Raw genomic sequence first — 21242 nt, forward strand, 5'->3', positions numbered from 1 at the left:
CATTTTGTGAATTTCTATCTTGAGTTCTGTTTATTTCATGTAGAAAATGAATATTGCGACTAGTACGAGTGCTTCTAATGAAGTTGAAATGCGTAGCAGTACTACTCTTGACATATTAAAGTTAACCACAATCATAACAAATCTGCTACCCCCATAAAATATATTAAAGAGGTATCTAGATCGTTTATCATGAATCGTGAATTTTTCGAAATTTGTAGAAAAAAGATATTCTCTGCGACCTCATACCACATCAAACTTCATTATTAAACTATCAGAATGGTAACCAAAAGTTGGGTACTATGTGCAAATAAATTGGTATGATGCTGAAGGTTTTCTGAATTTTATACAGTGTTGACATCACAGCTTTGATAAACTGTAAGCTATTGTCATTTTATTGAGTGGGAAAGAAGTTTTGGAAATATACGAGAACATTTACCTAAGATATTTATGCCAAAAACCGATTACGACTCCAAGTGATTCAATTATTATGGTTAATTGTAATATCCACAAGTGGAAACCTCTGGTAAGCTCTGATCACTTACCCGTATAGTAGAATTATTGAAATATACTTTGGAGGGTGATAAATTACAATATATAATATAAACAATTTATAGAAGAATATTTTTAGAAAAATTATAAAATCCTAAAAATTATTAAAACATTACTTTAACCCAAAGAATTTTTTTTCTTGACGTTTTCGAAACGATAATATCTTTGCTATATCTTTATTTTTTTTATTGCAATGGTTGAGCATACTATTTGTAAAAACTACGATGATTCAGCATCTATTTAGGCACACTGCTTCCATTTTTAGCTAGAAGAATGAATAGACGACTCAATGTAAAATAGAAACAAACTATGAATTAAAACCGTAAGAGCAGAATCAAAAATATTTAGAAACAGAGGAAATTAATGGACCTTCTAAACATCGCTAATTATACTTGTATATCTTGGATTGAATTATTTACATAACGAGTTTTTTTCAATGTTTTTAAGAAACAACATTTCAAAAATTCTACTTTTACAAACAAGAAACAACTTTTAAACCAGTTGTGGTTCTACTAAAAAAGATTTTAGTGCGATAATTAATAGTAAGGGTGATAAATTATCAATATTGGTACACTATTATCAGTGCCCTGTAGTTATTTGTAAAAATCTATTCGTAGAGTTTTTCCTTGGTTACAATCAATTCCATAGTTTTAGAGTTTACTTTGAACACCGCAAAAGATTTTGTTCATTGTTTTATCTATTTTCTGGTGTCGGAGCTTGAAACAAATGTTTTTTAATAAGTAAAATATTATGAGATATGTATTTCGTTTAATTCATGCGGATTGAGGAAAGTAAACGAATACATATTATGGAACCCTATACAATTATATCAATATACTCTCATATACAAAAAATTACGTTTAATGCCCAAAAATATGTGAACAACATACATCTAATCTAATATCGGGACAAAAATAAATAAATCACGGGAAAACTTTACGATTCCTGATTGATGTTTCCAGGTCATTGTGCCGTACTCTACTTTAATCATTTCTAAACGTTTTGTCCGTAGTTACGGCGTCACCTTCAGTAAACTAAAAAGAATAAATTGAAATATCATTATTATATATCAACTTTCGAGGCATTTAAAGCTATATGCTTAACGAAAACGATTACTATAACGATGATTATAACGATAATGATGAAGACAACACTTATGCTGACGATAATTAGATATACATAAATGTTTCTGAATATGTAAAGAACAGAAACACCATAACGGAATAATCAATGTAGTAGATTGAGTTTTCAAAAGAATAGCAGCTGGACTTCAATAGTAGTTTTATTTTAATTAAAAAAAACCTTTAGGGTATGTAGATATTTGTTCTCATATAATAGTAAACCATTTCTTCGATTATTCTTTATTAGACTAGAAAGTCATCCTAAGATGATAAATAAATACGCATTAATCATATAATCAACGTTTCTCAATGGTTGAATATTTTTTAATACTAATCGTTTCGTTTCTTTAATTATCCTCAAAGTTGATTCAACATTTTTCCCGCAAGCTCAAATATTCAATAACCATGCTTCTTCTCAGTAGCTACATAAAATAAAAACTACGGCTCTGCCAATCTCTAAATGTATTCACTTGAATTGAAGTGTTTGCATTTATTCGCTATTGAACAATACAAAACGTGACTGATGGATAAATACTAAGATGCTGTTAAGCTCGTTAATTTTTCATATTTTTAGTGTTGCCGAGAAGTACTGATTAACGTCTCTCAAATTCAAGTCCATATTTTTCACATAAAAATTTATCCCTTCAATTTGACTCGATTATAACATGCCCTTTCATAACTGATTGTTATTATGACTTTGTTGATGGATACTATAATATACAACGATGCTTTTAGACCAACCAAAGCACACTTGTTGTTGACCTTGTTAGAAACTAATATTACGTATTACGAAACGTACCGATTGAATGGTCTTCAAAGTACGATTCTGTAACTGACACTTTTTGCCTTCTATGAACTAGAAACGGATCAAGGTGAAAATTTAAGCTTTGGAAATAGGAATCGAGGGCCCCCTCTAGTAGTTATCGAGTTAAGAGGAAATCGCTCACATTATTGTCGTGCAGAATTTTTTCCTACAAATATACTCTTTTCTATTAGTTTACTTATCAAAACATAATTAGTAGTCTTTATTTAGTAATAGTTCATATCACATATGTGAGGTTCAATTGAAAATGAAGCTTCTCCAAGTCTCGACTTTTTTCGTAGTATAACTCCTTTTTTTAAAGCTCGCCAATTGCACTAGTAGTCTCGTTCGAAAAACGGTACTGTAAAGTTTTGTCTAGGCACTGTTCAGTCGCCATCTTGCATTAGAACAGTGATAAGCAGAGTTTACCGTTAATGCCTTTGATCTAAGCCCAGCACGCTCTTCGACGTCGCTTCAATTTATTAGTCCCGTTGACCTCTATTCTAAACCGGAAATAAATTATTATGTGGCTCGCTATATATAAACAATCTGTGGGTGCGACAAAACTAAGACTTGAGCCTTTCGGCCCATTAGATCATCTGAGAACATTGAGGCAAGCGTTCTGCACAAGCGTCTACTCTTTTTCCTAGTGATAAACCCCACAATGTAGCGTGAGTGCAATTATTTAGCCCAGATTTTTTAAGGAAAATTAAGTCAATAGGTAGCCACGTAACAGGAATTTTTCCCACGGCTAAATGAGTAGTTGTACTTGGGGGACGTTTGGTTCCAACAGGACAGTGCAACGGCACACTCCTCAAGAGCAACTACGTCTATTTGGAACACTTCCCAGAACGCATCATCTCACTCATGGGCGATTTGTATTGACTGGCCCGATCTTTCGATTTGTCCTCTTGGGATTATTTTATGAGGTTTTAATAATACTCGTAGAAAATTCCTTGACATGTTACTGCAAAAAATAATATCATTTTTATACGGATATATCATTATTGTTCACATGACTAAGAAAATCATGAAAGCAAATAGCTTTTGTTGAAATATCCAATGTTTTGGATTACATACGCATAACTTGTTCCTAATTTAATATGTTAACAAAAGTGGATCGTTTCAAACGGTAGCAATCAACACACTGTAACCACCATATAAGTTAATAACATTAGAAGAATTAGAAATAATAATGAAGAAACACGTCTCTTAAATGAAAAAAATATTGAAGGCTAATACGACCGCTATTCTTCGAATCGTGTTTATCGGATTTATCCATAATAAAACTAAATCAAGTAGAAAATACTTATTCTTTTATGGTACGAGTATGCGATAAAGAAGAATCAAGTATCTTCCTAACAACGGTAATTACCAGCCAGTTGGCCATAAATGCAAGGACATTACAATCAACATATATATAAAACAGAACCGGTTTATCTATATATCGTGAAAATTTAAATTTACTGACAATGAAAATATTCACGGACATCTAAATGTATTATTGAAAAATTTATAAGTAGCACATCTTAATATTGATAAAACCGTATTCTAATGAGTCGTTGACCTTCTAATAGTGTATCTAAGTATGAACATTTATAAAAAGCGTTTCGATGCTATCAAATGATCGAGGAAGATATGAAGATGTTACCTTATCTAATACCCTACATTGAATTTACAAAATATACACCACCATTTGAGAGCTACGGATAATTTTAAATGATAATCCGAACGAATCCAATCAATTTGAAATGATATTTTTAAATTTGCTATCATAAGAGCAAAAATTGAGTTTTATTTTGGTATTGTTTTTCGGATTTTTTTTTTATTTAATTTATGTTACTCTGTGGTGAACAGTCTGAAATTACGTATATTTATTTTTCATAAAAATATTGCAGGTTTGGTTAACTTCACGAAGAAAATAATCTATCGAAGTGTTGTTTCATTTCGATGCTGGTTTCACCAAACTGGATCTGTTGTCGAAACTTTCAACTCGAAAGATAAAAAATTGGAATATCCAGAGTAGCAAACGCTATTGATGATTATTACCTGGGGACTTACGGCACGTAACAATTCTCGTAATACCTGTAGAATCCTGGAAAGAAGACGTTTTGATACTAGAGGAGTTTCTTTATCGCTTTCAACAGTAGGGAGAAGTATTCTCGATTCTAATCGAAGATCCAAACGACATTTAGGGAAAGTACCTTTCACATAGGCACACAAAAATAATCTCCGACGTTGGAAAACAGAAACTGGCGTAATGAAAGGAGAAACGTAATTTTCACAAATGAGTCTCCTTATGGATTGTTTCTAGATAGTAGACAAAAACGAATATGAATAAATCCACTGAAAACCTTGCATAAATCCAATGCAAAAAATTCGAGGAGCTATAATTACTAAGGTTCTCAGCATATCAGATTACACTATATTTTGAAAGAAACAAATAAATTCGTGTAGCTTCATTAAGTTATTACTTATATATATTTCCACGTAAAAAAGAAATTGGTGCATTGTTTCAGAATTAAAATAAGTTTTTATTGATCCATTAAGCCTAATGTTTTAAAACAAACTTGTTTTAAAAATATTTTAATTGATTTCGCCGGAAAAAAACTGTATGAATAAAGACGATCCTATAAATGGGTATACCGATTGTATAGAATGAAAACCTTATAGAACAGGTATTTAGAGATCAAGTGGTGGTCAACGAATACGAGTAGTAGGAAATCAAGGTTTTCTGCATCTAACGCTTCCGCCCAGGTGGCCTTATGTGCATTCCAAAAACCCAAAATCCGAGACCAGAAATCTTCCTCCGCAAATTTAAGCACAAACAAAATTGTTTTATCATTCTATGTTATCACTTCTATTTATCAATATTGTAAAATTGTAAGAAAATATTTCTTGATTTATTTTTGTCATTCAACTGTTAACTAATACCTATAAAATCATATAAAATTTTTTAAGATCGTCAGCTTTTGAAGAGCTCTTTCTATAAGACATTCTATTTACATTGAATTAAATTAGTAAAATATTTTCTCACTGCTATTTTAATCTAGTACTACTAAATTAGAAAATGACCGTGAACTGACCTTTTACTTATTTTATCTTATGTCTTTCATCCATTGAAAAATTATTCTCTAAGTGTTAATTTGAATTTAAATCGTTTAGAAATTTTAACCACAAATGTTTTCTGTTTAACACTACTCTGTATGAACCATATAACTAATGCCCTCAATGGAAGTCTAAAAAATAAAAATTTATGCAATCTCGTAACTCCCAGAACATATTCTTACAAAATTTCATTACAACGCTTTGTGAAACACATTCTTTATTAAATTTCGAATGCAGATTCCGAAGCAATGGTACCAAATATTAAAACTATAATTCAATGTCTCAAAGCAAAAACAGTTCATTTAGAAGTAGTAGATTGCTAGAATTTTCTAATGTTGAAATCATAAGATTTTTTAGTTACTCCATAATAATAGTACATTGTACAGCAGAAAAATTTATTGGCACGAGCCAAAGAGAGAGAAATTCGTCATTTTCTCACGTGTCGTATACTGTACCTTTATCAAAAAAGTTAGTACGCAGCTTTCATTCTTGATACAGGATTAGTAACTGCAATTAAGTTTGAAGATCAACATAGTTACAGCAAACTGGGGGAACACAAAATGTATTCCTGCAGTTCTTGAGTCAATATTCGCGGGTTAAAGTTAAACATATAATGTCATTGAGGTGACGTGATTTTCGATTATTTATTAACCGGAATGTGGTAGATGAAGAAATATTAAGAGCATTCCAAAAGATGACTGGCATCAAGCTTTTAAAATGTGAAACTTGCTTGCTACAAAAGTGCATTAATGTAAGTGGTGATTACTTTGAACATAATTAAATTTCCTCGAAAGACTTTACTAGTTTTCTAGTATCCCAAAATATATAGCATCACTTATGTCTTTGTCTGAATATTAAGAAGAGTAAAGACGTAGATTCATGGATTTTTAATTTGTAACTATTTTATGGATACACTGAGCTTAGATTCATGATCTCTTTCTTAGTGTTATTCGGTCTCAGATAAAGTATATAAACAACTGGTACTAAGATGGGGTGAACAATTAATATTAAATTGGACATCACCAGCTTTTTAACGAATGACGTTAGAAATGAATAAAAAAAATGGAAAAGATGGAAACACTTTATGAATTAGATTAATAATAAAAATTGAAAAACTCAAACTATCCCTGGCCACGATTAACCAAATTAATATTTATTACTGTGAACAATAAGAAAAAGTTTCGGCAACAAATGAATTTATTGAAAAAATAATAAATTCGCAGCGTTTCCAAAAGAGCACAACGAATAAAAAGCAGTTTTAATTTAAAAACAACTCAGATTTATATATATTTAATATAATAGCGGGACTTATCTATGGAAATCTGGGATGGTTGCTGCCCTCAACTGGATTCCCAGTTGTTGGAGTTGAGTTGAATTTGATTGTATGTAGTGGACCGGTTGAATATCTTGTTGTGGTTGAAACTCTCAATCTGGTAGCTGTAGAACAAGAATGAAGTAAAATGAGGAAGGAAATGGGAGCACAGACGAAAAGGTGCTTATATAAAAAAATTAATTTATATTTTTTTTAAATATAACAAGAATCTATTCTATTCCTTCCGTTCCCCAAATAAATTGAAAATGCTGATTTACATGGAAACTAAAGGAAATCAATAAAGATATCTAGAGTTTTTGTGAGCAGTATAATAAAAAAAGCTGAAAAGATATTTGAGAAACTTACCAGCGAATAAAAAGAATAATATCACCACAAATTTACTTTATTTAAACTTAAATGTAGATAGGTAGAGAAAGATTTCGAATACATTCCGAGATTTTATTGAATTTCTGGAATGGAGTGAGCGGTCGATATTAAATTAATTTCTTCAAAAACTTGTATGTTCATAAGTAACTACTGTGCCACAATAAAAGAAGAAAGGAATATTCAAAATGTTCGAAGAAAAACATAACAAGCCGAATGCCATGCTACAAGATTAAAAAAATTCATATATGAAGTATGAGGTATGAACTTAGATCTCTAATAACCCTCATTAGAAGTTATCAAGATAATAATCATACTTTCCTTCATTTTTTATTTTTCCTTTGGTAGACACCAAGTCTGTTCGGTCTGTTTTACGCCCACTGGCTTAACTAAGACTACACTTTTTCACATAAATATGATATATGATTTAAATATATGCAAAAATATGGTTAATGTAAAACTGTTGCTCGTGAAAATTTACGACATTTATTTTATTGTTATTGGTATTAGTTTATTAGTTATAAGGTGCAAAATAAGTTTTTTGTAACGTGTGACCTGATACCTGAGTTCAAGGCAATGGTTCGATAACGCTTTCCTTGTGATATTAATTAAAGTACCGTTATTTCCACAAATTATTAGTAATGAGCTGTACCAAAACAGGTTATCAACTGTACAGAATAGCATCGATAAGTTCAGTATATTATATACAATCATTGTAGTGCATAAATAAGAATCGACCAGCTACATATTCAATTCATATTAATTTGGTCAAAACGGTTTCTTCAAAGTTATCAACTTTTACTCTAATTGGATAATACGAGTTTGACCACTTCCACCAACAATTGCGCGAATGACCTTAATTACTATAACTTTTAATTAGCGTGAAAATCCAGATTAGTATAAAAACCGAAAACCAATCAATATTCTAATATAAAGTACTTTCCACTTTTGAACTTCGGCAATAGTAAAAATATAAATAGTGATTGTAGATGATGATGAAAAAAAATTTAAGATTGTTACATAATTACCCCATTTTCTTCATAATCTTTCTTCGGGATTTGTAGGTAGAAGACAAATAAATTGCTCTTCTGAAGATGCATCCTCAAATGTCAAAAGTATGCTGCTGAATTTTCCTTTAAAATAGAAGAGAGCAATAATTTGAGAAATTAGAATGTTTCCGAAAACTACAGAAAATATTAACACTGGATCCTAAAGAAACATGGAAAACAACCTTAACGCAGCAACAAGTGCCAAATTATCTAACAAAATCCTTTTGAACTAAATAAAAATGCTCTAGAACCAAAAAAATACATGATGATGAATAAAACGTATATTATGAACAACAAGTCTTGTGCGGGTACAGGACAAATAGTTTGCTTTGCTCTCTGCAGCATTTTAAGGGATGCATTCCAATATGTTATCAGTTTTTTACGAAGTTTTCGTTAGAAATGGATGGAAGCAAATATTTGAGATAGTTTTCAAATGACTCATTGACAAGATACTAAAATGTTTATCAATTTCAATAAAAATAAAGGCAATATTAACATTGGATTATTCGAGAGGGGATCAAATATAAACCGGAATTTTTGAATAAACGCGCCCAAAACTTGTTGTCATAAAAGTGACTGTGCTGGATGTTGGACTGGTCTGTTACGAAACGTAGAGAGTGGTTGGCAGCGCGTAACCTCGCTTTTTCTTGTACTTGTAGCTATGAGCCAGAAATGACCAATCTAACCTGCGCCTGTTGCGCAGCACATCATCTCGTTTTTTGGTCAAAGATAATGTAAAATCCGCGGTAATTTATCGAAAATTACTCGTTAAAGTGGGGGATGAGTGTCTCTCTAAGACTAAATGATGTTCCGCTTTCTGAAAAGACCGAGAAGTGGTGGCAAACTTGCCACATGCTCGGCACACCCGACCAAGTGTTGCCTATGAAAATGTCGGCGCTGTAGAAAAACTCATTTTAGAAACCAACGCAGTACTATACGCAATATGGCTGACAAATTTGGCATCAGCGTAGATAGTACCGAGTAAATAATCCATGAAATTCTGATTTTTTAGTAGAAATTCACCCACTTGGAAGTTTGCACACGTCTTCTGTAGTGGTATGAAGAGGAAAGAGAAAATGTATTGCACCGAATAGTCACCACAGACGAGACTTGAGTATACCACTAGATATAATCCAGAGAGTAAACGCACTACTCAGATGTGGGAGAATAAAGATTAATGTACGCAATTTAAACCGAAGGTTACACTATCAGCGGAGAAGGTGTTATATACCGTGTTTTCGGACATGAAACGAGTTATTGCGATTGATTTTCTCACTGAACACCGAACTGTGAATGCGCAGTATTGTAGTAACTAAAAAACATGTTGTAAGCTGTCTAAAGATCAAAAAGACCCGATATTCCATTCCTTAGTGCGATGCTCCTGCAAGACAACGTTAGACCGCATACAGTTCTGTGAAAACTCTGGGATACCCTCCTTATTTTCCCTATTTGTCGCCATGCGACTATTATTTATTTGGTCCAATGGAAGAGGCACTTGGCGGTTTGCCGTTCGGAAGCAATGCGGAGATAGAATCCTTCAAGTGCGAATAATTACATGACAAGTCGTGATATTGTTACGAAAAAAATATATCGAAAAGTTTCCGAAGGGGTGACAAAAGTGTGTAGAGTGTGACGGAGACTATCTAGAAAAACTGTAAAAAATTTCAACTTAATAAATTTTTTATAGCGAAATTCAGGTTTATATTTGAGCCGCCCTCGTTGATAAGCATGGAAAACAATCTCAAAATAGATGCTAAATTATTCCATATAAGCCATCTAAACTGAGTTCAACGCTCTAAAACTGAGAAAATATCAGATGATGAATGAAACGTGTATTATAAACAACAAATCTTGAGTATGTGCAGAACAAGTAGTTTGCTTTACGTAATATTTCAAGTGATGCATTCTTATATGTTATCAGTTTTGTACGAAATTATCCTCTGGAAAAGATAAGAGCAGTTATTTGAGATATTTGAGACATTGACAAGGTACTGAAATATTTTGAGTTTTCATACAAATAGGACGAGTATAAATATCGGATTATATATAAGTATGGAAAACTCATGTCGAATTTCCCATACAAGCCATCTAAACTGAGTAACAATTTTATATATTATAAATAACAAATTTTGTGTGGGTACAAGACAAATGACTTGCTTTACTTGTCATCCCCATGTCATTAGTTTTTTGTTGAATTTTTCTTCGAATTAGATGAAAGCTGTTACTCGACGTAGACAAGCCTGTTTGAGAATTTATAGAACCATGGAGCCAGAGAAATATATAGTTTCAAAATAATTGAGAGGTTCATCACTCAACATGTGATAGTAAAATAATCTTTGGTTCAGTAAATGCCACCTTATTATTTTGTCATCTATAAACTTGACTCTGCAACTAATTCATTTCACGCGTGTAATTCATCAATTTGCTATGTTTTCTTATCTTGATTTTTGTAAGTTATCATTGTTTCCACCACGAAAAATATTAATAAAAATAAACAATGCGCAATAAAAAGATTTATCACAAATTTAATTAAAAAAAATGTAACTTTCAAATATAATTTTATTGGTAGCAATATAATTTTCTATCAATATGTTGATAAGTATCTTCGGATGTTCACTTGGTTAAGATGTTTTGCTTCACTGCCTCATTCATGTAATCAGTTTAGTTGAGTAATCACAATTACACTCATTACACAGATGAGAAACTTTGTTTTGCAAATAAAAGTACGGAAATTGAAAGTTTCATTGTAGAAGGTTTAGAGTACATCACTTCGTACATGAAATTATCGACAAAGCGGAAAAAAAATCCATATAAAAATGAATATTCTTTTCTCTCTGTATAATATAAAGAGAGTTACTGTTCGAGGTATTAATTTCCTATCCATGTCATATCTTTCTTCTTACACAACAACAGAGCAAAGGGAAATAAATTATTTAACAAACTTTGTGTTTGTATGGTATGTGTTAAAGATTGTGTACTAACCCTTTTCAATATTTTTTTTTCTAAAGCTGTTATCTTTGTCTTCTCTTTATCTTTTTCTGAATAACTTTTTCCATTATGAGTACTGTTACTTATTTATAAAATTACATATCAGTTTGAATCCCCATTTTGAATTTAAGGTGTTCAAATATCTTAACATTCAAATCATAATCGTGTCGTGAGATTGAGATCTTTTTTCACTCTGTGTTACTTTTTTATTAATGTGCATTATTAACATTTCACATCTATTAACATCCTTATTTGTTAACGTTAGTTTCCAAATATCTCAATTTAAATTCTAATATTTTCACCATTCTTTCAAAATCAATAATCGAAATGAAAATTGTATCTACATATGCGTGCAGTCGTATCTTGCATATTAATCATATGATTCGAGTATTAGGTTTATCGAATTCTCTATTATTGATTTTATTTCCGTTTTCATTATTGAAAAAGCGACATATTAATACAATCAGAAAAAAAATAAAAATTTGAACTCCATCATTACCCTTTGCATGTTAACAATGTGAAACAACATTACAAAATACGTATCACTTCCCAGGCTAACCAAATAACCAAGAACAATCTGTAAAGCTTCAGAATAAATAAGGGTCTTATTTGCTACTGCCCCTAATTATTTACTTGCACTCTGAAAATGTTCAACCACAAATTCATCTTGTGTCAACATTTTGTTCACCCAGCAATTTTTCAGTAAAATAAAAATGTAATCACGTATACCATGGTATTAATGTTAATACTTCTATGAGCATTTATGTTAATTAATGATGTTGACCATGTTTTATGGTACAATCACATCACAAATAACTCTGATCTAAATAGGTCAGGTTAACATCGTTCTAAGTAATCAAAGATGCGTTAATTTACTTCATGGGAAGCTTTTTTGAAGATTTGAATTTTGTTTCTGCGTGGAATGAAGTTAGTCGATCATTACTTGCCTCTCTTATTCTACCAATAAGTTAAAACACAAGTTGATATGGATTTTTCATTAAAAGTATGCTCCAGTTATAAAACTCAATAGATTAGGTCATGAAAAAATATGTTGCATCTAAACGAAGTTACTGTTTGACGCGCTTTACCTGCTGGAGAAAATATTGACGCAGTGTTTTCAAAAACGATTATATGCATGCGTAATAATTACAGGAGTTTGCATTTGTACACAGATTATATTTCTTAAGAATCTATCTGTTCAAAGAGACCATTGAACTTAATGACTTAGTTCGTTGTTGACGAAGCTCGACGATCCAATCCAATTAAGAGTCACGCCGATAAACACCTGGATTACCAAATTTAGCAAGTTATTGACGAAATACTATCACAACACTAGTGAAAGTGAATAAAAATTTATCATACAAACCAGGCACAGAGGATAAGTGACCGGAGTCATTTCCAGTCATTAATGACTTGAAAATCTGAGTTAATTAATATTGAAAATGCTTAATTCAGAGTAATGAACGACAATAAAAATCCCTTTAGGAATTGGAATGATTGGAAAAATAAATTCTAATTTATTTCTCAAGAAAGTCAAAAAAGTCATTTAACTTTTTCAATCAATATAAAAAACTGCTATTCGTCTTTGTCATTGTTTTTGAATCATTAAACGATTGAAGTTTTTTATTTTCCCAGTTAAATTTTAATAGTAGGGGAATCTTGTATCGATTACGACAATGGTATTGCGAAAGTTTTCGAACTAAATTTGTAATTCTAATACCTTCTGTGACAAGAATATTTACGAACCAAAAAAAAAAATCTTTTTTTATCTCAATGCGAATTGTTTTCATCCAAGTTCAAGATGAACAGTTTGCGTTAGGTTCACTATTTAATCTATTTCACTATTAAATGGTAGAAAACAACAATAATTAAAGAATACTCCTTGATGTTTTCGAACATAAGTTGATTGGGTTCAAAAGTGTAAAAAAACGAGTTCAGTGGTAATTTTCCTCTATGGTAAATTGTACCCCACAATCAGAGTTCATCGTCCAAAGCATTTTCGGCGTAGGTATGCGGTATTCTATAAATAGATGATCCAAAGTATCTTCCTCACAGAACATGCTTTCTCAGATAAACCTAGGAAGTTACTGACGCGAAAGCGTCCTGTAAAAAATTCAAGAAATTTTTATATTTTTATAGTGGAAGAATCCGCTCGAGTAATTTTCTTTCCCATTATTTCTTTTCTTCGAACTGAGAGTGTTGTCCGTCCTATTTCTAGCAAGTATATCCATTTCTCCGGATGATTAAGCCCCAAAAAGACCTTATTGATGTCATCTATGTAAGTGATTTTCCCAGTTTTTAATCGATAAAACTAGGAGCTCACTGCTTCGATAACAAATTGACTGTCAGAATTGATGGCTATATTGCATTTTTTATAGTTCTTTTCCAGGTTCCATTTCTTCACATCTTTTTATGACAAAGATTTCTGCCTGAACGCGCTCGCTTGGAATCATAAGGGTAGTTTGTTGATATTATTCTCAAATTCCTTTCTTATATGAGACAGTTTATATATTATGAGGTACATAGAAACTCATTGAAAACTGGAATACAAAATATATCCAGATGTTCAGATTTTCTTCCAACCCTATATTCTTGTGGGGACATTATATGTGGTGCTCTCCAATCACCACAAATACTAAGGACAGATCCAAATATTGAATTGATATTGAAATGTCGCACTAGACAGAATACTCTCCTCAGCAGTTTTACATTAGCTTCTAACAATTGGTGTGTCAAACCGGGATGTTTTGGTTAGCATTTTGAAGATCACTATGCTCGTTCACAGTCGAATCGTGACAAGATAGTATCACTAGAAAAAAATGATCGATTTTTTTTATATTCCACTCATTTTTTCAAAATCTGTATTTGTAAATTTGAAAAATCACTCTGTAGTAAAGGATTTTGATTTGCTACTATAATCTTTTGCATTATCCAGTCTTACCACTTACTATAACCAGTTTTCTTATGGAGGTTAAAATAATATTTCCTTTAAAAATTTTTGGGGCATCCAGATTACACTGTATATAATTGTATACCTCCATTACAATCAATTTCCGTGGCTAAAATTTTTAATATAATTATCACCACCTTTTTTCAATAAAACAACGGTTTTTGTAATTGAACAATAAAATTAAATCACCTTTTCTTTGTTGGGTCCTTCAATGCCAGTGCTGCCAATTAATTCCATAACGAAAGTACGTAAAATGTCCTATTCCTGGAGGACTAATTATAGGATATAATTATCCCAAGAATTAGATACTTCAAAATTATTCAAATTTAGTAGATTAAATTACAGCGGTGGGTAAAATAAATCTTTTAAAGGAATATGGAGATTCTTGAAATAAAAAAAAAGATTAAACTGTATTTAATTTACCCATTTGTAGAGAAAATCGAAATAGTAAACTAGTAGGGAAACAATCGGTAAGTCGATACATTTATTAGCTGTGTTAATAGAGGTTTTAACTCCTTCGATAATTTATTTTGAGTGAGTTGTATTTTTGTACATCAGAAACTACGAGAGATCACATGATGTTTTGCAAATCCTGTCAGAGAATCACATAAGTTTGAACGTTTACCTCTGAGTTGCCAATTCGAAATTATTTGACAGTTCAAAATATTGATATTAATTCAGTCAGTCTCATCTGTCAGTACAACAGCCACATCTCGATGACTAAAATTGAAAGTCAATGAAATAAACTTTATTAGAATAAGAAATTGATATGAGTTGTGTTGAAACTATGTAGATAGCAAAGCATAATACATAGCGAAATCTACACCACTGCTCTTCAGTTGCAGAAAACGTTCAAAACGAGATATTTTCCCTGGCTAATTATAAAAGGTTTACAACTATATATCGAGGATCATAACATACCTACCCCTTACGATCCCATTAAGTCGTATTCCCCATTCCGTTAGATCAACATGAACCTTTTTTATCATGAAGGGAAAAGGTTAGATGGACACTAATAATTTTCTGGTGAGTTTAGTTGGCCTTTTTAGTGCCAGATGTCGTACACTTTTACATTTATTCTCAAAGGATGACATGTATAATTCTGATTTAAATTGTTAAAGAGATATGACTTACTTTCTGTTAAAAGAATTTGATATATCGCAGAAAAAGTGTGGTGGAATTACACTTATATGTAAAGACAATTTTTGCATAGATTTTTTGTAATAAATATGGGATAAAACCATTTTTCTTTTGATAAATATTAATCTATTAAGTTTATAGGAATCAGGTAATCAGATAAATTATATGGAAATTCCTTTCATGGGAAAAAAGACAGGACTGATTAATCTCCATCTCGTTTTGGATAAGAAAGGAACTAAAAAACCTTGTTTTCATTTGGATGTGTTAGTCCTACAATAAAATCAATCTTTTCTCGTATTCTGAATGAAATTCCATATTGTTTCAAAATGATATTTGTCCAATAATAGAAATTTGAAAATTTGTATATTGGAGATAAACTTAGTTTTATTGTACTTTTATGTGTAATAATTTTTCAATTCTAGAAAAAAAATTGCATTTAAACGATTTTCATGGGGAAAAATAAGTAAGTCAAGATAATCATAATCATAAATGCGCTATTTGAACAAATATAAAATTATATGGAGATAATATTTCTATACAATTTAGAAAATAACTGTTATTCAATTTGGCCCCCAATTCGTCTTCAGCAAACATATCTCATCAGTGTTCAGACAATTGCTCTAAATTCAGACACAAGTGAACAGAATCAGATCAGTTAGGAACAGATTTATACAGAAATCTTCTTTTAATAAATATCCGGCCCAATAAATATTGTCTATCGGTTTTCTCATAATTCCGATCATACCCATTTATGAACCTAACCTTTCCAAGCTGACCTCAAACATATCTAAATACGTTTTCCTGTAACTCAATTCCCCCATAATCTTTCTTTATTACATTGGCTTAAAGACCAAATGAAACGATAAAATTATTTACAAAGTACTATTTCAAATTGCAAAGAAAATAGCGACCCATCAACCTCTATTCCTTTCCCATACTCCAAAGGTGTTTCAAATATTGGTCCTGTGAATAAACTAAATGAAACGGTACGCTGGTTTGAAAACAGAGCAGAAACAATGTGCATAATGGATCTCTGCCTAAAATGAGTACTGGCAGAATCCCATTTAAAAAGATACTACGTTGGGCTCCGAAATGTTATCCAAGAATTGAACAATCAAGATAAATTTAAATTATAAGTTGTGATTAGCTGAAGTTTGTTACTAAGTTGGAATTTCTGCAACCGTTGGTAACATTCATACTGATCACACTGTTTACACTACCACTACACCAATTACACTGTGTGACGCGCGTTTCGATTACCAAGTTATCATCTTCAGAGGCTGGGAAAACAGTCTATGAATATGATAATCAGATGATCAGAACGCGCTTCACACATTGTAATTATAATGTTGATATAATGAAAGTATATTTAGCTAAAATTCGGTTCACTAATATTAAGTGGATGACTACAGAGTAGTTTGTGTTCGGTTTATTAACGTAATAGTCCAGGTACAAATTCATTTATTTCAATTTTTCACTTGAAAATACTATTTAGAATACGATCAAATATTGGAAATAATTTTATCTCCTTTAATATCATACATGCCTTGTTTGTCATCTCCAATGTCCCACGAATATTTTTCGAAAAGTGTAAAAGCTAGAAATCAGACAATAAGCAACTAATGTTTATATTGTTATGGCTATTAAATAACGAGACTGGTTACGAAAAAGGGCTGTATTATAGAAATTATTCTACATTCGAATGCTCCCCTTGAATATACTCCCCTCCCCTCGCCACACACCTTTCCATACGTTTTTTCCATTGATCGAAGCAGTGCTGGTGAGATCTTCTTCTCTCTTTGGTGAGTGCCTTTAGGAGCTCTGCCGTTTTTTGCTTTACCGCTTCAATTGACTCAAATTGGGTGCCTTTCAAAGCAGATTTTATCTTCGGAAACGAAAAAATATTCGCACGGTGCCAAATCTAGTCAGTACGGCGGGGCGGGTGCTCGAGCACTGGAGTGCGCTTACTGGCCAAATACTGCTTCACAGATAGCGCGTTATGGGCAGGTACGTTGTCCTGGTGCAAAATTGGGCCGTTTTTTACGAACTCGTTCTCGCAGTGCTATCAAAACTGACAAATAATAAGTCTTGTTGACAATCTGACCCCCTAGGACTCTAAGTCATCACGATACCGTTAATGTCGAAAAAACTATCAACATTGGCTTGAATGTCACTCAAAAAAACGCGCACGAGAGAGAGAATTGTTCCCATAGGCTTCTTGTAACAATTTATAGCACTCAATCGGAGTTTTTTCAATTAACGAGTAATTTCAGATTGATACGTTGCCTTTGTTTTTCGTCACACATGGTTTTCGGTACGAGAAAAAAACACGTTCGTTTCAAACCGCTACTGCACAAATACTATAATAGTAACGGAAACGTGTTTTGGGACGTGCAGGGACAAGATATCTAGATACCCAAGGCACTACTCGTTTTTTACCCCACCCGTCTAGGGCGCCTTTTAGGGGCGCAATCTCGTTACTTAATAGCCAGACCTCGCATACTCGCACTGTATATTTGATATACAGCGCTTGGAAGTTTACTTCAATTACCTTGAAATTTGGTTTAAAACTTGACACCTACATGTTAATATTTTGTTAAAATACTTATTTCAGGGTCTATGACTGCTGAAAGGCTTGAATGTTCTTTGTAATGTGTTCGGAAACATTAAATTTGGGGTTAAGAACACTCTACGATAATATTAGATCTTATTCAAGGTTACTTGAAGGAAAGCTATTTTTTTCTCTTAGAAAGTCGTATAATACTTTTTGAGACCCTCTTTTTTATCTAAAACTTCAGTCTCTATCCCAAATTGGTTTTCTCCTATATTATTTAGTTGTAACCTCTCCATTATCCTTAAGTATCATACCGTCAACTTTTATTGCATCCTCGACTTCGGTTGCGACTTGGCCAAAAAAGGATTCGAAAATGTTGATTTCATTAGTTTATTGAAATGAACTTCAATGTTTTCTATTACAAAACATTTAATTCGCTCACATAATTACTTGTGATATATACAAAGGTATTATAAAGAAAAGCACAATATAAATGAAACGTATGATGTTCATTTTTGAAATAAATACACATCACACGTGAGAGATGTTTGTTTTGTGAAATCTTCATCATTGTAATGAAAATGCAAATTTTTCTTAGTATTTTCAGACAAGGCAACGCTTTATTTAAGTGGTACAGTAAATCGATACAATTGTCGCTACTGGGTTCAGGAAAATTCTTATGAATTCAGGCAAAATACACCGACCGACCCCAAAAAATTATTGTTTGATTAGGAATTGTCTGGAGATGATTTATAGATCGTTATTTCTTCAGCGGGAATTTAACAGATGACCGATATTCGTAATTTCTTCGAATGACAGTGCTTCCAGACCTATTTGTTGAATTTTTAGATCGAAATAAAAGGAAAACTTGGATCCCTGTATTTGGTTCCAACAAAATGTACACCACCACATTATGGTCTTAACGTCCGTCGAGTTTCTGAAGTCATCTATGAAAGTTTAATGTAATTCTGAAATATTACTTCTAATACTCACACTCATTTCATTTAGAAAACTTTTTTATTTGTTGAGTAGATATTGGAAAAAAAATAATTTAGTCATTTTACGACTTTATTAACTATAATTTGACTTCCACTCATATAATTTGTTTCTCATAAAAAGAAACAAATTTTCTCGTCTAAATACTGGAAATTATTTTCCACACTGCCACATGTAAACACTTAACACCGTTTGCAAACAGTCGCAACTCCAATTTTCTTCTGATATGTCCTATTTTAGCGACAGATGATGAATAACGTTCGTGCGCTACGCTGACCAAAATATATTCGATGCAAAAGACCACAAATTACCATCTACACTTTAAGAAAGAATCTGAATGAATGCAAACGAATATCAACGTTTCGCAGATGTATCCCTGGCTTTAAACTATTCCTCACAGTTGTATACTGAGACGTTCCATGCATGCATTTGAGAATTTCGCCATTCAAAATACACTAAAGAATATTTTGACGTAACGTTGCCACTCTTTGACGACATAAAATGCGAAGCAACATTTATGTACTCCTGTACTATTCGTTTTCTTTCATTACTGAATTCTATACGGAATCATCGTGGTGGATGCTAACATTTTTTTCTGATCAAATGGGCTATTTGAAAGTTACTTGACTGGCTCAACGTTTAACACTAGCATGAACTCGTGATGTTCACAAATAAGCGTGTAAATAAATTTCCTTGGTGACGTTGGTTTGCCTCGGGGACAAAAAAATTAATTTTATTAGAGAAACTTCATGGTTGTTGACTACTTATTAACTATTTTTCGTCACTGGAATGTAAAAGGTATGCGGTTATATTTATAATTATGTTTATATGCATCTAAAACCACTTATAGAGAAAATTTAAGTTATGATAAATTTTCATAATTTTTTATTAAAAAAAATTCAAATTTTCATCTTACAATTGATAAATGGTGCACTAATTTAAAACGTTTTATGTACCCTTTGGTAATTTAGAACGACATTCTCCCAATTTGATCGTTATTGTAAGCTGTAAACTCGACGTTTCGTCACGAATTTGAGCGTATCCTTCTGTCACAAAATATAGAAAAGGCCAATATCTAGAAAAATGTAGATTTAATACCACTTAACCAGATCCATACATCTCCTTACACACGCACACCATACACACACGTGCGTGTGAGAAAACCCGTCTCTCTAAGCATCCACCCCCGAGAAAATCCACGGATGGCTCCGAAGAAAAACATTCTCCCAACCCCCCATCATTTCGACAAATTTTTGTTCTTATTCGCGTCTTAGTTTCGCGAGTAGACTCTCTCCTGAGTTCTATGGGAAATTCTGGAAAGTCTTATCTTTTTGTTAGCGTGTCTGGACGTCTTATTGTATGTATGTGTGTATTTAGCTGCCTCGTATAAACCTTTTCCAACCTTCTCCGGGAAGAAAAAATCTAATCCGAGTGGTCCTCCGCCTTCTCTATAGCTGTCCCTGATGTATAACTCAGCACTTACTTATAAAGTGCAGAATAACAGTCTCGGGGGTGTCCTCTTTTGGGTTGACTTGGATATTTTTAGTTATTTTTTTATTTTTTTTTTTGGTTTTTTTTGGACATCTCCTTAGACATAGAATAATCACTCGTATATTTTGGACCAGTGAGCAAATCGACATAGTTGTCTCCACCCCTAGACAAGAAACCCAAGTATATAGTAAATTATAGGGACAGAGGAATGGTAGAAAAATTCATGATATTCGGAGAAAGAATTTCAATAAATAATGAGCTATGTATAACGTTGGGATGTAAAAGACTCTTCGGTTGGAGGAAAATATTGTATTACTTTTATGCAGCATCAAAACAAGATTTGAGACTTAAATTTCAAAGAATTTTATCATTGTAAATTCAAAATATGTAGTGCTTGAAGTGAGGAAAGAGGTTTTGACTTGTTTGTGGAAATCGTTGTCATATGTAACATACGGGCCATATGATGGAATAAATTCAATTTTACCGTAATTATGTATTATGTGAAAAAAATCTGAAACAGGTCGATTTTTATTCTTAAATTGACAACTTGTAGTATGAAAATATTATCACCCTCCAACACCCCCTCTAAATTATAAGCTTTCCCGCGAAAATTTTACATAAGAAAGGGCACCTTGTAGAAAAGAGATTTTAGTCCTTTGTTCACCAAAATAAAGTTTTTTAAATTTGGTGATTTCATAACTGAGAAAATTAATTTTTAGGATGTAAAATGTTGACATAGAATGAAGATAATAATGTCACATAATATTAGGAATGTATTTTTTACTGTACAATTGAATG

General features: G+C 32.1%; 1 protein-coding gene and 1 long non-coding RNA gene across 3 annotated transcripts in view; one reads left to right on the forward strand and one right to left on the reverse strand.

Annotated features, from left to right (window-relative positions):
- The window catches only part of LOC130442165 (putative polypeptide N-acetylgalactosaminyltransferase 9), a 243610-nt gene that overhangs the window by 167469 nt on the left and 54899 nt on the right, over positions 1–21242 (forward strand). The gene's annotated exons all lie outside the window — the stretch shown is intronic.
- LOC130442178 (uncharacterized) lies at positions 1408–7402 on the reverse strand. Its single transcript, XR_008909675.1, has 3 exons — positions 7259–7402; positions 5559–5711; positions 1408–1583 (listed from the first exon to the last, which is right to left on the reverse strand). It is a non-coding gene; the product is annotated as an uncharacterized LOC130442178 (long non-coding RNA).

Source organism: Diorhabda sublineata, chromosome 1 (genome assembly GCF_026230105.1).
Source record: "Diorhabda sublineata isolate icDioSubl1.1 chromosome 1, icDioSubl1.1, whole genome shotgun sequence".
In the NCBI taxonomy this organism is placed as follows: Eukaryota; Metazoa; Arthropoda; class Insecta; order Coleoptera; family Chrysomelidae; genus Diorhabda; species Diorhabda sublineata.